This window comes from Ambystoma mexicanum, chromosome 4q, assembly GCF_040938575.1.
Source record: "Ambystoma mexicanum isolate Mex_15411 chromosome 4q, UKY_AmexF1_1, whole genome shotgun sequence".
Classification (NCBI taxonomy): domain Eukaryota; kingdom Metazoa; phylum Chordata; class Amphibia; order Caudata; family Ambystomatidae; genus Ambystoma; species Ambystoma mexicanum.
Window position 1 is genome coordinate 393,698,021 of NC_090928.1, and position 15,931 is coordinate 393,713,951.

The window sequence follows — 15,931 nt, forward strand, 5'->3', positions numbered from 1 at the left end:
GGTGTGTCCCAGGGTGTTGTACTATCTATCACGTGGTGCAACCGTCTCCGTCCTGGTCTGTAGCCAGTTTGGTCCGGCAACACCAGATTGTGTATTCTTTTTTTCATTCGATTTGCCAGTATTGACGTGAGTATCTTGCTGTCTTGGGTAGGCATGGACTGGGGCCTATAACAGCTACACTCGTCAGGAGGCCTGCAGGGCTTAAGAAGCGGTATAATGATGTACTCTTACATCCCGTCCCCTTTCCTCCATACTGCATGGGCATCTCTTCCAAGGGACGGGAGACGGAATCTTTCTTACCAGAAAAAACCTTCTTCCCCTTTAAATTTAGAGGCGCGCGGGGGTGCGGCCCTGGGAGCATGCGCTGCCCTAACTCTGCACTTCGGTGCCACACCTCAGTCCCCTTTTTTGCATCGACGGGAACGGGCCGAATTCACCAGCGCTCTTGGGTTTGGCTTCGGCCATGTAATTCCACGCGCGGATACTTCTTCTCTTTGTCCTTTTTTGTCTTTTTATCATTGAGCTACTCTGTCCTCAGGCGTCGCTCTCCTCCCCGGCACATGTCGACTTCTACAGGGTTCAGCAGCTGTCCATCCTGCAACGGGCTCTTCCCCCATTAAAGACCCCCACGCCCTCTACCTATGGTGCCTTGGCCCAGACCACGGTTGGCAAGCTTGTACCGCGTGCAACATGCTTTCCTCGAGGTCTCTGAAGAACAGCCTAGCCAGGTGGAGGGACCTCTTCCAGAGATCGCCTCCAGAGGACCTAAAGGACTTAGTCTATCATCGATCCAAGCCCAAGGTAGGGCCGCTCTTTTTCAGCACACCCCGCAAGGGAGACTCCTTTCCAAGGACTCACCCGCGCGGGAGGGACCGCCCAGGTTCTGGTACCAGCACAAGTACCGAGGCTGTAGCAGCTACTGGCCGACAGGCCGAGTGATCAGCAGATCCTCCCAGTGACGGTGCTGAGGGACCGGAAAGGTTATTTTACCGGGTATTCAACCAAGGGCCTACACTCTAGTACCAGCATTATGTCTGAGGGGGCGCCGTTACGTAGTTCTACTGGCAGATCCGCCGAGGGCGAAACGCAGACTGGGCCACGGCCTGAGGAACAGAGTAGGCTCCATGATCCACACTCCGGAGACCTGGAGTGTGGCTGGGACCACCGAGCTCAGCAACACGACGCAGGCACGTGGAAGGCAGTTCGACAAAATGGCCGTAGCGCCAGAAAGTCCAGACACCCGGCCGACTCCACTCCAGGGACTGCAGATGGAGGACCGTGTGTCAAGGTGGGACTGGTGTCAACCAGGTATGTGGCCTACAGCTTATCCTTCCTTCGCGTAAGGCAGGTTCCTGCTGCGTCCATATGGGCAGGTCACACAAATGGCTCCAGCAACCGCCCGCTACCCCGTCAATATCACCTGCCACCAATCGAGCCTGCGAGGGCAGGTTCTTTGAAAAGTTCCTCAGGCTCATGAAATCTACACAGATGGGGTCATCCTCAGGCACACCATCAGGGGCTTGCTCCTTCCAATGCCCCCAGCGCCGCAGGCCCCAATACAGGCTCCACCGGTCCCTGTTCAGCCTCGGCAGCTCGCTCCGGCCCCCCAACCAATTGGGCAGGCGGTTCCGTACCAGCCTCTGTTGCAGCCTCCCGCTCTGGTCTCCATACCTCATCCATCGGCTCCTAGCACACCCCCCCCCCACCTCCCCCCCTTCCGGTGCTGGACCCTCTGGACCCGCAGGTGGACACAGATGAGGAGGATTACCCCGACACGCCGTCTTCAGCCAAATCCTTCCACGAAATCTGGCTGGGCTGGCAGAGTACTTGGGCCTTCCTCAACCTGAGGTTGAGCTACCACCAGATGGGGTCCTCGCAGAAGTCCTCACGCTACGTCCCGTAGCCAGAACGGGGATCGCGATGCAGAAGGAAGTAGTTGCCTTGGCCAAGAAGGGTTGGCTCAATCCCCACTCAGCCCAGCCTGTAAATAAACACATGGATGCCAAGTACAGGCAGATGGAGGGGGATACCCTCTTGCTGTCGGCCCATCCTCAGCCACACTCCTCAGTGATCGCTGCAGCATCACTGTACTCCAAGCCTCAGTCCTCACCCTCCTCCTCTGCGGTGCTGCTAGGAAAGGAGGAGAAGATCTTGGAGGCGTACGGGAAGAAGCTGTATTCGAACGTGTCCTTGCACGTGTGTCAAGCCAATGCGAATGCCATGTTGGCAGCCGTTAACCAGAGGCTCTGGCAGGAAATTGCCAATATCCTCCCAGAGCTTCCGACACAGAGCCAATCACGATTCAAGGCGGGATTGGCAGAGGCAAAAATGGTGGCACAGGACATCGAGTCCACCGTGGCCCACATTGACACCTCTGGCCATGCCATCTGTCTTGCCACGGACATGAGAAGAACGGCCTGGCTCTGTGCTACGAAATTCAACCTGTATGTCCAGGAACACATCTTAGATCTTCTGTTCGAAGGGGGTGGCCTCTTCCTCTCCACAACCGACGAGGAGCTGGATAAAAAGAAAAACCACTCTCAAACGGCCAAGTCTTTATCCATCCTTACAAAGACAACGCCCAAACCTTTCAAAAAAGGTAGCAGGCGCTCCTCTCCAGAAAGAACATGGCATGATAACCTGTTCTGAACGTGGCATGATAACAAGTTCTGAGACGCCCAAACCGTAACCCAGTCACAGCAGCGCTCTGAGAAAGGGCATAAATACGTAGGGTTCCCCCGGCTTCCAAGAGCAGAGGTCCAGGCAGCTTGACATTTCGCTGTCCCAGCATCGGCACAAACAACAAAAAGGGTGGGGGGATGCAAGGGCTTTTTCCAGTCCCCTTCCTCCGCAACAGCCTCCGAGGTAAAGAAGGCATGACACGCCGCTCCGGGTCAAGTGTCTCCTGTGGGGGGCAGGCTTGATCTCCATGCACATTTCTGGCACCAAAATTTTGCAGACCCATGGATCCCCTCTGTAGTCTCCACAGGGTACCGTCTCCCTATCCCAGCCTCTCCTCCCCTCCACTCCCACAGGTTGGGACAGCAACTCTTTTGGCTAAGATCCGGTCACTCGTAGAGAGCCAGGCAGTAGAGGAAGTCCCAGCCTCCCAGCGTGGCTTGTACTTTTACTCTAGGATTTTCGCCATTCAGAAGAAGAACCAGGCGGGCCTGAGAGTTATGCTGGACCTTTCCACCCTCAACCTCTCCCTACCTCTACAAATATTGAAGATGGTTATGCCAGCTTTGATAGGGGAGACGTTGTGCAAGGGAGACTGGATGTGCTTCCTGGATCTGAAGGACGCGTACCTACACATCCCGATCTGGCAGCCTCATCGTTCCTTTCTACGATTCAGGATCATGGGCTACCATTTCCAATAAAAGGTGCTTCTTTTCAGCCTCAACTGTGCCCCCAGGGTCTTTACCAGGCTGATGAACACAGTGGCGGCCCTCCTCAGGTCGCAGGGCCACCAAATCTACCCGTACCTAGACGACTGGCTCGTCAGGGCTACATCTCCGGAAGCCGTGCACCATACATCCCACGCTCTTATGAACACACTGCACGAGCTGGGTTTCTCATTCAACCTCAAGAAGTTGCAGCTGCAGCCCACACAGAGACTGACCTTCTTAGGCCTCATTTCGTACACGTGCACTGATAGAGTTTTTCCCTCAGAGGACAAAATCACTGCCATCAAGAGAACCGCAGCATACTTCCTCAGCAGCGATTGGACTTCAGCCTGGTGGTACCAACACCTACTGGGTCTAACCATGGCAGCAGTCTTCTTGGCCGTCCCCCATACGAGACTCGGGATGAGGAGACTTTGCAGCATCTTGGAACCAGGAACAGGGCCATCAGTCAGAGATGATCAACGTTCCTCCGTCGCTTCACCCAGACCTCACATGGTGGTCCAGGGACTGCAATCTACGGACGGGCAAGTCTCTCCGGCAACCTACTCCACAGGTCACCATCACCACAGACTCCTCTGTCGAGGGTTGGGGGGGGCACTCTGGACAACCACTGCATCCATGGCACCAGGACCCGGCAGGAGCAGAAGTACCACATCAATTGGCTAGAATTGAGGGCACTCTGGCTGGCGCTCAGGGCCTTCCTTCCAGTTATCAAGGGCAAGTAGTCCTCATTCAGGCGGACAACTCGACCAGCATGTTCTACGTCAACAAGCAGGGAGGTACCAGCTTCCCGCTACTGTGCAGGCTGGCAGTCAGCATGTGGGAGTGTACCCTGGAGAACAACATCTACCTCACAGAGGTACACCTGCCGGGGGAATCCAACCTGGAAGCAGACAGGTTTAGCAGATTGGGAGCGGACAACTAAGAGTGGCAGTTGAACGACACAGTGCTGCAGGAGATCTTTTACAAATGGGGTCAACCTCAGGTGGACCTCTTTGCCTCCTGGGGCAACAGGAATTGCCAACTGTTCGCCTCCTGGGAGGGTCAGGTCCCGGGCTCCCTGGGCGATGCATTCCAGATCTGGTGGGACGGAATTGCAGCCTATGCCTTTCCGCCCACACCGCTGATTCACAGGGTGATATGCAAGATCAAGGAGTCTCGCTAACTCAGCATCATCCTAATAGCTCCATGGTGGCCAGTCAGGCCATGGTTCACTGAAATGCTCATCCTCTCCGACGGGCCCAGGACATCTTCTGGTGGAACAGGGGGGCAGAGTCATCCACCCCGCGGCAGAGAAACTAACCCTCACAGCGTGGTTCCTGTACAGGTCACGTTAGGACATCTCCGCCTCTCTCAGGCTAATTTAGAGATCATACAGGGCACCACGAGCAAATCTACCAGGGCCCAATATAAGAGCAAGTGGACCAGGTTCTGCCACTGGCCAGACTCTAAGGGCAAATAACAATGGGAGTCCTGGGAGACTCTCTGCCAGATATGAGTCCTGGTTACAAGAGCCTTACCCAGAGTCTTTAGCTCACTATCTTTCACAGAGGAGAAATATCCTAAACATATCAGTCTTTGTCCTGCCCTGGGGCAGTCCAGCACCGAAATGCTAGGCAATTCTCCTCTAAACAAGAGTACCAATAGCAACCCCAGACACGTGTTTCGGTCTGGTTGAACCTCATCAGTAGGGTGTAGCTGTACCTCTCTAAGAATAGTGAGCAAGGGGTCCACGTCTGGATTCCCCTAGTAACTGAGGGTGAGACCCAAAGTTACTTGAAATATGCAAATAACAAGGGGGGTCCTTAATGATTTGCATATGGTTGGACCCCTTTTGCAATGGCGCAGACGGGCTAAAAAACGGTGGTGTGGAAGGTTGCCCAGAACAACGCCGGTGGTTCAGATTAATTCAAAACCTTCCACCTATCACTTTTTTGGTTTCAGACTCTTAAGGGCATCAACCCTCTGACATGCTCCCTGGATGACGTGCTGTCCTTTTCGGTGCATAGCGCCCATTTAGGCGTGCGGGTGGACACTTGCCGCACCTATCTGGCAGCCATTGGGGCTTACAGAAACTTCAAGGAGGAGAGCTTTTCCTCTTCAAACCCGATTGTCAAGAAACAGCTGACGGGGTTCGCCAGGCTCTACCCGCCCATCAAGAGGCCCCACCCTGTGTGGGACCTCAACATAGTCTTGGGTGCCCTGGCGCACAAACCTTTCCAACCAATAGCGTCCGCGGACATCAGGCTAGTCACCATTAAGATGGCCTTGTGAGTCAGCCTCGGCTCGCAGAATCGGCAAATTCCAGGCACTGGGAGCCTCTTGAGCCATACACTACGTTTCACAGGGACAAGGTAGTCCTACGGACGCACCCAGCATTCCTACCTAAGATGCCTTCTGCATTCCATCTTAATGAAGAAATTGTGCTGCCCACATTTTTCATTGAGCCCAAAGACGAGGCGCAGAGAGTTCTGCACTGCATTGATGTCAGGCGTGCACTGAAATTCTACCTGGGCAGGACCAAGGGCATCTGCAAGTCAGACGCTCTTTTTGTCACCTTCGGATGATCAAGACCAGGGTATCAGGCCTCCATAGCCCGTTGGATGGTCTCGGACATCAAAGAAGCCTACGATGGACAGCACAAGCCACTGCGGGCCAAATACACACCCATGCGGTCAGAGCCAAGGCAACGGCCATCACTTTCCAGCGGCATGTCCTCAAGCAAGTCATAAGGAGGGCGGCCACAATGGCCACCCCTTTGGCTTTCACCGAGCACTACTGTTTGAATGCCGGTTCTAGATCAGACGCAGCTTTCGGACAGGCAGTTCTTAGAAACCTGTTTGCTTAAGGAGGGTCTCCTCTCCACCCTGAGGCTACACTCAGTTGTAATCACCCATGCAGTATGAGGGAAAGGGGACGGGGGTAAGAGTAATTATAAGTTATTCACCGCAGTGACTAACTTACTCTTAGTGCTTAGTACCCTTTCATCCATATGTCCCACCAGCCCCCCCCCCCTAATAAAACTGGTGTCATTAGGCAATGGTAATCTATTGTCGACCCGTCTATGGGGACTGAGGTGTGGCACCACAGGGCGGAGTCAGGGCAGCGCATGCTCCTAGGGCCGCACCCCCGCGCACCTCTAAATTTAAAGGGGAAGATGTTTTTTTCTGGTGAAAAAGGTTCTGTCTCCCATCCTTTGGAAGGGACGCCCATGCAGCATGGAGGAAAGGGGACTAAGAGTAAGTTAGTCACTACGGTGAGTAACATATAATGACTCCCTCAAGCTCAGCGAGTGATTCCCCCACCTCATAGCCCATCTCATAGGAGTCGTTAAAGGTGCTAAGTAAGTGAGGGAGCCAGTTCTTGAACATATTCCTTATACAATTCACTATGGAACCCATCTGATCCCAGTGTCTTCCCCGTTGGCAGGGTTGCCATTGTGCCAAATATATCTTCTAGGTAGATAGGTGCTTCTAAGCCATCTCGTGCCTCCCGACTCAACACTGCAAGTGCAATCTTGCTCAGCACTTCCTCTATGTGGGCCCTTGGTGTACGGGATCTCTCCTGATAAAGGTTTTGGTACAATTCCAAAAACACGTCGTTGACATCCATCTGGGTATGGCACAAGTCTTTACGTTCCGTGTATATAGAGTGTTGTTCCATGTATATGGAGTGTATGGACCCCTGTTTATTCCGCTTTTTATGCAGCCATGCCATAGAGGCTTATCCCCCTCTATATGCTGTCTCTGTGCATCGTGCAAAACTGTGTTTACCAAGCCTCTCCCAACATTCCATGCATTTCTGTTTTAGCGCAAAGACCCTCACATTCTTGTCCAGTAGCTGCTCCTGGGTTTATCCCAATTGTCACAAACTTTCCTCAGCATTGGACAAATCCCTGCGTATGCTTGCTTGGACACCATTTGACCCTGCTATGGCCTTCCTCTTATCACTACCTTCAGAGCATCCCTAAAGGTCCATGCGATAGCGACAATTCCCTCGTTATGCGAAACATAATCAATGATACCGTCTTTGATGCAATCGCGGAATGGGGGGGTCTTGCAGTGACTCACTTCAAAGCCGCCACATGGGGATCAGGGCTCTAGGGGGCACATACTGCCATTGCAGACTAAGCGGTGCATGATCTGACAAAACTACCTTTGTACTGTGCATTCGTGACGAGGTGAGCTAGTTCGCACCGCAATAAAAGAATAGTTTATTCTCGTGTGCACTGCATGTGGTACCGAATAGTACGAGTAATGCCAGGCATCCGAGAGGGCGAAGAAGTCTAGAAATGTCTGCACCGTCTTAGCAGGTGGAGCCGGTCTAGTGTATTTCGTGTCTGATCTGTTCAGGAGAGGGTTTAGCGTACAATTAAAGTTGCCTCCCCATATTATGTTACTATTCGTGTAAGGGCCCAACCTGGGATATAGGGTTTGGAAGAACTTGGCTGCCCCGTGGTTGGGGGCATAAGTATTGACTAAACACTTATCCATCTGTTCAAGGAGGCCCTGTACTACCACCAGCCTATCCTCATCATCCATTTTAACGTGGGTGACTTTAAAGTGCTCTGAGGGCGCGACCTATTTCAAGACACCAGGTGTGTAAGCCCAATATGTAGAATCTGCATCCCCCCATCCCCCATTTCCTTGCCATCAGTGTTTGCTTCAAAGCCGTGAGGTGTGTTTCTTGCAGCATAGCTATGTCCACTTTGCATCTCCTGAGGTACGAGTAGACTCTGTTCATTTTCACATAGGCATTCAAACCCCTCACATTCAAAGTGAGGACATTCACAGATCCTGCCATGGAACTTTCTCCCCTTCCACTGGGCCAATCCACCCCCACTTGACACCCATCTCTACTTCCTCTTTATGGGTGTTACAAATTAAGGTGATACACTGCTGATTTCCGTTAACTTACGTGCAGGCAAACCCCTACCCCCCAGCAATAAACATGTGCCAAGCTGCGTTCCCGTGACTCGGGCATGTCCGCATCTCGCGTTTGCCCCAATCCAGCCTGCTTGAGGCTAGCTCAAAGTGGATAGGCACAAAAACAAGTGCCCCTAGGAAGAAAAAGAACTATAGGGGTGTGGCGGCAGCAGGCACAAGTATGATCTTTCTCATCCTTGTGTACGTTGCCGAAGCCCCGCCATGTGCAAAGAGTCAGCAAGCGCAAAACGTCTGTTCCAGGGGAAATCCCCTTCCTGGCGAGAGAGATCCTTGCCGTTTCGCCTCTTTCCCCTCCAGATACTCTAGATGCACCTGTCCACTGGTTGTGTACAGTTGCCTTTACGTCTCATCGGCATAGTCTCCCTCTTCCGCCAGGATATATCTTCTCTCTACACATCCGTGTCTGCGCATCCTCTGGAAGGTTGAAGAACCAAGTCTTTTCTATGTATGATTTTGAGTCGTACAGGGTAAATCAACATATACTTCAGGCTCGCCGTTCGGAACCTTGACTTGGTCGCTGAGAATTGCGCTCTCCTTTTCTGTACTTGGAAAGTATAGTCTGGGTAGACCGCCAAAGCCCTTTTCAGCTCGCCCCCTTGTCTGGAGTTTGCCAATATTTTCTCCCTGTCCTTCTAGTTCCGGACCTTAGCGATGATCCTGGAGGGGGGCGTCTGGTCGATGCTCTGTGTGCCCTTTCGATTGTGAAAACTTGCGTGAGGTTGCCAGGCCCAATCTCCTGAAGTATCATGTTCTCAATGTAAGATGCAGGGTCAGCGCACTCTTCCCCCTCCGGCAATCCCACTATGTGAATATTATTTCTCCTGGCGCACCCTTCTGCTTCTTCCACTCTATTTCGAGGAGGCTGACCTTCTGCTGTAGAATATGGACATCCGCCTGCGTCTCTCGGCGCGCTCCCGTGTTCTCCTTTGTTTGAATTTCCAGGGTGACAGTGCGCTCCATCAAGTTTTGCACATCCTAGCGCAGCAGTCCAACATCTACTTGTACTACTGCAATCTGCGTGCCTAGGGATTGTTTCAAGTCCGCTATTGCCTGCATCACTTGGTTATGTAGCTCTATAGTCAAAACTCCCTTTCCCCTGCATTGGTTCCTTGTCGCTTCCAGGAGACTGTTGCCTGTCCTTGGCGAAGCTATCTAACGTAGGTTCGCTTGGTTTCAGTTTAGCCGACTTGCGAGTCTACCGGATCTTTGGTGCTCGGTCACTACCTCCTTCATCCCCAAGCCCTTGCTTGGGTGCCCGGGTGCTCATGTGCACATATTATTTGTGGCTGAGCTCTAACTGGGGCTCCTCATGTGTGTAACATCTGTAGGGGTTTGCATATCTCCACTGTCGCTTTTTCTGTCCCATACGCCTCAGCAAACTTAAAGCTTGTGCGCCTCCATGGCGTTGCGCACAAATTCTGCACACTTAGGCTTTTGCCCTGGTCTGCTCTGACCCTGCGCCAAGTATGATTGCTGTTCTCGAATCCGTTACTGTTGTCAGGAGGGTTAGCAGGATGTTGTGGCCTGTGCTGCAATCCTCATAGACGGAATTCTACTTATGCTCAGCCCCATCTAGTCTGAGGGTCACTGGGGCTGCTTCTTGTTTTCATCATGCGGCCCTGGTCCTCATGCTCAATGCCGTCCTCTGGTCCTCTTGGTATGAGGATGCCCCATAACCTGGTGGTCCCCAGAGCCACTGTTTGTATTTCACCCTGTGGCCCAGGTTCCTTTGTTCTGGGCCCGCCCCCCGTCCTCTGCGCGTGAAAATTTCGGAGTGCCTTCTAAATTGCAGTTTTTGGCTCTGTGGCCCAGGTCTCTGCATGCAGGGATCTAACTTAGTCTTCTGTGCATGAGGACTACAGTGCACGCGCATAGTTGCAATGTTTCACCCTTTGGCACCGGTCCCTTTATCCAGGGCGTGCCTGTGGTCCTCTACTCATGAGGATACCAGAGCGTGATCAAAAGTGTGGCCGTGGGACCCCCTCTGTAGTAAGGCTCACTCTGGGGGCTTAGCTCTTTACATGCATATCACCGCAGGGCGGCCAGGGCCGTCCTGTGGATGGCCCGCACTCCGTTCTCACTCTGAGGGAGCTGGGGCCACTGAGGATACAGCATGCACTTAGCTGTCATGTGGTGCTCGGTGTCGGTGGGGGTCCTGCAGCGCTGCGCCTCTCATGTCCTCTTCGAACCGGGGACTCCTATGATCGGGCAGCCGTCGTCTTCTGTGCAGGAGCCTCTGCTGCTCACCCCGGCAACCGCCTCCTCCTCTGACCTGCCGCAGCTCCACGAGTGTGTCCCAGACACCACACGGCTTCCAAGCCTCTGCTTCACGTCCGTCTTCGCGGCTGCCTTGTTTGACAAAGGTGCCGTCAGCCGTCCCTCAGCGTCGCGTCTCGCAGCCCTCCTCTGATCACAGCTCTGCTCAATGTCTTGCGGCTGGGCACTCAGTGGTATTCCCCAATGCCTTCACCAATTTCCAGCAAAGTTCCTACGATAGCGTTTGCTATTTAATACTCCTACGTCCCGTCCAGTTTCCTCCATCCTCTATGGGCATCCCTCGCTAGGGCTGGGAACTGAACCTTTTTTCACCAGAAAAATAACACTTTCCCTTTAAAATGTATACACGCACGGGGGCGTGGCCCTGGGAGCATGCGCTCCCCTAACCCCACCCACTGGCGCCACACCTCAGACCTATTTTCCAAATCGATGGGAACGGACTGCTTTCACCAGCGCTCCTGGGTGAGGCAGCAAGCCTCGTAATTCTGTGCGCTTTCCCTAATCTTTTGTTTTCTAATTTTCAGGTAGGGAACACCGTCCACTGGTGCCCTAGTCAGTCCCCGGCACATGCCGACCGTGGCTGGCTCCAGCAGGTGGTCGTTGGGCGACGGTTCCTTCCCCACATATGAACCGCACGCGCTTTGCCTCTGGTGCCCCGGGGAAGACCATGGATGGGAAGGCTGCTCAGCGTGCAATGCCCTCACACCCCGATCCCTCAGAAACAGGCCAGTGCGGTGGAGAGTTGTTCTCCAGGACACCACTTAAGAAGTTCAAGATGAACAAGGGTGTCCTGAGGAAAATCTTCAACTTGTGGGGCCACCCTCAGGTAGACCTATTCGCCACCCTGAGCAACAGGATATGCCACCAGTTTGTGTCCCGGATGGAACATGGCAAGGGCTCTCTGGGGGTTGCGTTGCAGATTCAGTGGAACGACATGTGGGCATCCACTTTCCCCCCCACCCCGTTTAATTACCGGGTCACATGCAAGGTCAAGGAGTCGCAGAGACTTTGTGTCATCTTGATAGTGCCGCAGTGGCCAACCAGACCATGGTTCTCAGAACTCCTCTGACTATTGGATCAACCTCCAGTCCCCCTTCCATTGGGACCAGCCCCCCTACTATCATAGCACGGAGGTACAGTGGTTTTCCCTGCTCCGCAGAAGTTAGCCCTAGCAGCTTGGTTCCTGAACACGTCACCCTTAAACATCTGCACTTGTCACAGGACAGCTTGGCTATCATTCACGGGGCAAGAAGCAACTCCACCAGGTGTCAATACAGAAGCGGATGGACCAGGTACTGTCACTGGGCCTAGACACATGAGATGGATCCTCTGGCATGAACACTAGACCATGTGTTGTCTTTCTCTGAGCTTCTGGCTCATTCCAGTGTGCATGTAGACACCTGTCGTACTTATCTGATGGCCATAGGGGCTCGCAATAACTCTGGAGATAACCTCTTCTCCTCCAATACGGTGGTCAAGAAGCATTTGGTGGGTCTGAGCAGATTGTATCCCCCAGTCAAGAGACTACACCCGGTCTGGGACAACAACGTGGTGCTGGGTGCCCTGTCCCACAAGCCTTTTGAGCCCAGGGCATCAGTTGATATCAGGCTGGTTACTATAAAGACTGCTCTCCTGGTTGGCCTTAACGCAGCATGCAGGTTCAGTGAGATACAGGCACTAGTATCAGAACCATATACCACATTTCAGCGGGACAAGGTGGTGGTAAGGACGCACCCTTCATTTCTCCCAAAGTCGTGTCATCTTTTCACCTCAATGAGGAGATGGTACTTCCAACATTCTTTCCAAATCCGAACGACGAGGCACAGAAAGTGTTGCACTGTCTGGATGTCGAACGTGCTCTGAGATTTGACCTGGACGGGACGGAGAGCTTCCGCAACTTGGATGCCCTGTTTGTCACGTTTGGTGGGTCAAAGCCAGGTGGCCAAGCATCCGAGGCGCCAATGGCGAGGTGGATGGTGATGGCCATCAAGGAAGAGTACAAAGGGAAGCACATGTCTTTGTCAGCAAACATGCAAGCTCATGCGGTCTTCCAAAGACGCGTTCCATGGCAGACACTTAGCAAGGCGGCTAATTGGGCTTCTCCATCAGCCTTTTGCAAGCACTATTGCTTGGACGCCAATGCCAGATCAGACGCAGCATTTGGCCAGGCAGTTTTGAAAAACTTGTTTTCCCAGAGGGGCAACTCTCCTCCCCGGGGCTTCATTCAGTTGTAATCGCCCGTACACTATGGAGGAAAGGGGGCGGAATGTAGGACTAATTGTTACTCACCATAGTGACTAACGTACTCCTAGCCCATAGTCCCCTTTCCCCAATACGTCCCGCCATCCTTCCACTTAATAAACCTGTGTCATTAGGCAATTGTAATATAGGGTGAAGACAATTTTTCTGGTTCCGTTTCCCATCCCTAGCGAGGGACGCCCCATACACTATGGAGGAAAGATGACTATGAACTAGGAGTATGTTATTCACTAGGGTGAGTACCATATAATTTCTCGGGTCAGCCAAGGTACCACGAGGGCATGTACTCGAGGGAGGGAGGGAGCAGACAGCAGGTCTTTACTCCACCTCAGCCAGTGCCGGTGCAGGATCACACCCAGCCCGCTTGAGAGGATCATTTTTTTGGACAAATTCTTGATCCTCATGCGCCCCACAGATGGGGAACATCCTGAAGGGCTTAATCCAGGAGATGCTGCCTCCCACACTGCCTCCTCAGTCGGTGCGTGCGCAGCCTTTACCTCCTCCACCTCCATTGCCTCCGGTAATTCCGGTAGTGGTGCCTACACCCTCAGTGCCAGCTCCTGGGGCATCGTCAGTGGCAGAACTAACACCTGTGGACCCACGGACCCCTTCTAACACAGGTGACCAAATAAAGACTGACAAGGAAGACAGGACACGCCTTCCTGCGTGAGGACATTCCACGACAGGATTGCCGGGTTAGCATTGCTCAGCCACAGAGGGAGCTGCCGTAGTCCGGGGTACGGACAGAAGTGCTCATCATCAAAGCAGAATCCAAATCTGGCATAGCTTTACAGAAGGATGTGGAGGCCCTTGCGAAGAAGGGTAGTCAGAAGCCCCATTCCACTCAGCCTACAAATAAAAAGTTTGGACGCAAAGTTCAGGCAGGTGGAGGGAGACACTCTGCTCTTGTCAGTGCACCCCCAGCCACTGTCTTCAGTCATTGCGGCGGCATCTTTGAATGCCAAGCTCCAGATCTCCACCACGAGTACCGTAACGTCAGCTTTGCTGGGCAAGGAAGAGAAAATGCTCGAGGCCTAGAGGAAGGTCTACTTAAACGCCGGACTTCACCTCTGCTGATGCCATCTTGCCAGCGGCTAACCTGTGGAGAGAGATAGCAGACTTCTTGCCAGATATCCCAGCTGATAAACAAACCTCTCTCAAGGCGGGACTCGCAGAAACAAAACCTGTGGCACAGTACATCCTGGAGTCCACGGTGGCGCACATAGATACTGCTAGCAAGGTTATCTGTGTGGCTACGGACATGAGAAGGACGGCATGGCTCAAGGCAACAAGATTCAATCTTGATGTCCAGGACAGGATCCTAGACCTACCCTTCGAGGGCAGTGACTTGTTCCATTCCTCCACTGACAAGGACCTCAATAAAAAGAAGAGCAGCTCACAGACAGTCAAGTCCCTGGCCATTCTCATCAAGCCAGCAGCCAAGACCTTCTCACAGGGCCACTCTCGATCAGACAGAGGCCAATCTTTTGGTGTTTTCCAGGGGTTCCAGAACCACAGGTCCAGGCAACTGGACAGGTCACCCAGTCAGTTTGCAATAGGTTTTTTTTCAGTCTCCCTCTGTCATCTGCCTCGGACCCAAAAAAGCAATGATGGCTCTTCTCAGGTCCACAGCACCCCAGTCGGGGACAAGCTGGCCCTGCACCGTCAAGCTTTGGCGCTCATGGTTCACGGACTCACGGGTGATTTTGGTGGTATCCTCGGGCTTCTGACTTTGCCTGCCGCCTCCCCCCTCTTCCCTCGCCACTCCCCCTTCCAGAGATCGGGACTCCTTCACTCTTGCCAGAGATTTGTTCCCTTGTGGAGAGTGAAGCAGTGGAGTAAGTTCGTCATCCTCAGCAGGGGCAAGGCTTTTACTCCCGCATCTTTGCCATTCAAAAAAGAACCAGGCGGGCCTGCAAATGGTCCTAGATCTTTCCTTCCTCAATCTATACCTACCTCTGCAGAAGTTAAAAATGGTGACGCCAGCGCTTATAGTGGACTCGCTGTGTGGGGTGGACTGAACATGCTCCCAGGATCTGAAAGACACATATTTACATTTCCTCATAGTGCAGCACCATCAACCCTTCCTCAGGGTTCCGGTCATGGGGTTGACTTTCAATACAAGGTGCTGCCATTTGGTTTGAACTCGGCGCTGAGGGTTTTCACAAGACTGATGAACGGGGTGGCGGCCCTGCTCAGGTCGGAAGGCCTGCATGTGTATCCTTACCTCTGCGAATGGTTGGTCAGAGGGAAGTCCCGGAGCAGGTCAGGTACTCAACGACAGGACTCATGACTACACTCTACGAGCTTGGGTTCTCAATCAACTTCAGGAATTCTCAGCTCCATCCTACACAACCTCTGGTGTTTCTGGGGCTGCTGTGGGACACTCTGAAGCATTATGTGTTCCCAATGATGGAGAAGGTAGCAGCGATCAAAGCTTCTGTCGCTCAGTAACTACGGCCTGGTTTTACCAGCACCTGCTAGGAGTACTGGCAGCATGCCTCGTGGCTATCCCTTACACCAGGCTGCGAAAAAAGAGGCTTCAGCTGCATTTCTCTGCATCTTGGGATCAGGAGTTGGGCCATCAGGGTGCCCCAGTCACTATACCTGCGCCCCTACAGCAAGAGCAAGACCACATGTGGTGGGGCAGGATGCAAACCTCGTGGTAGGCAGACCATTCAGACTGCCTCCGACAGATTCTACTATGACTACAAACTCCTCACTTCAGGGGTGGGGTGCTACCCTGGGGGTTCATTCAATACATGGGGGCTCATAACGTGTTCAGCGGTAACCCTGCCGGTGCTACCGGTGGGTTGCCGCTGGACCCGTAAATAATTACTGCCGCCAGACTTCCCGTTGCCACCAGGCTATTCCAAGTCCGGCAGCCGGGAAATCAGGCGCCGGTAATTTCGTTAATCCCCATTCACATAGTCGCATAGAACTCTATGGGAGTGGGGACAAGGAAGCACTGGCACCGTTGTTAACAAAGCCAGTGCTTCCGTAACCGCTTTGCCTTCCGCGACCGCTGTGCTGGGAAGGGTC

At 53.2% G+C, this 15,931-nt stretch overlaps 1 protein-coding gene across 1 annotated transcript in view; it reads left to right on the forward strand.

The window, feature by feature from the left end:
• MTR (5-methyltetrahydrofolate-homocysteine methyltransferase) overlaps positions 1-15,931 on the forward strand; it is a 1,960,411-nt gene that overhangs the window by 1,581,892 nt on the left and 362,588 nt on the right. The gene's annotated exons all lie outside the window — the stretch shown is intronic.